We start from the raw sequence: 963 nt of genomic DNA, 5'->3' as shown, positions 1-963 counted from the left end.
GAGTGTCTTCTGGGAAAGACGTACTCCTCAAACGCTCGCACACTAGCTTTAGCATTTTTTTGCTAAATTTTGCCTGACCTTATTATGATGTTTGCCAAATGATGCTTTCCTGATTCTGCCCTCGTCTTTCCAGGGGAAGGAGGAGATTTTCCTCCCCCTATTAGTCATCTATATCAAGATGGACTTGTGGGCTCTTATCTTGTTCATGAGGTTAATTCACTGTCAGTGTTTATTTTAATGCTCAAATTGTCCCAGGTATGGCCCATGGGAGCCCCGTCAGCTGGCTCCTGTGTCCTTTGACATGGCCCATTGTTTTTTGGATGCTCCTTATTTTCTGGTACAGTTAGATACTCTGTGCTTGACCTGTATATTCTCAGCCCTGGTATCAGCCATTTCTCCAGAGAGCCCTGGTTCTTTTTAGTGGAGAGGGTGTCTAAAAGCCAAGATCTAGGTGCTGGCTTGTCAGCAGACAGCTAAGAAGCATGTATGTATGTAGAGACACGTGTAGATGTGTGCATGTGTGAACATGCACATTTATAGATGTGGCACAAATCATGAGTTTACTCCAATATCTCCAGTTCCAGTGCTTGTCCTCTGTGCATTTACTTGCTTGTTCCTGGAACATATAAAAATTAGTTGTGGGAATGCTAACTCAGACCACTGTGGAAGAGATGCCTGCTAACTAGGGTTTGATGCTTGTAGCTCCCGTTTGTAGCCTGAGGCTGTGGAGCTGATGTTGGGTTCAGAACTGGTCCCTCCAGTGTGACTGTCAACTCATTTCAAATGCAGTCTGGTTCATTTCTTCCAGTCCATTCCATTTCAGGCTCCTCCTCCCATTTTTGCTTGTTTGTGTCCCTGTTTTGAGAATGTGAGACTTGAGTTGGTTTCAAAAGTCACAATGAAGGGGCCGGCCCGGTGGCGCACTGGATAGTGCACCGCTTGGGAGTGTGGCGGCGCTCCCGC

This window comes from Galeopterus variegatus, unplaced genomic scaffold, assembly GCF_000696425.1.
Source record: "Galeopterus variegatus unplaced genomic scaffold, G_variegatus-3.0.2 Scaffold18875, whole genome shotgun sequence".
Lineage (NCBI taxonomy): Eukaryota > Metazoa > Chordata > Mammalia > Dermoptera > Cynocephalidae > Galeopterus > Galeopterus variegatus.
This window is presented reverse-complemented; position numbering follows the sequence as displayed.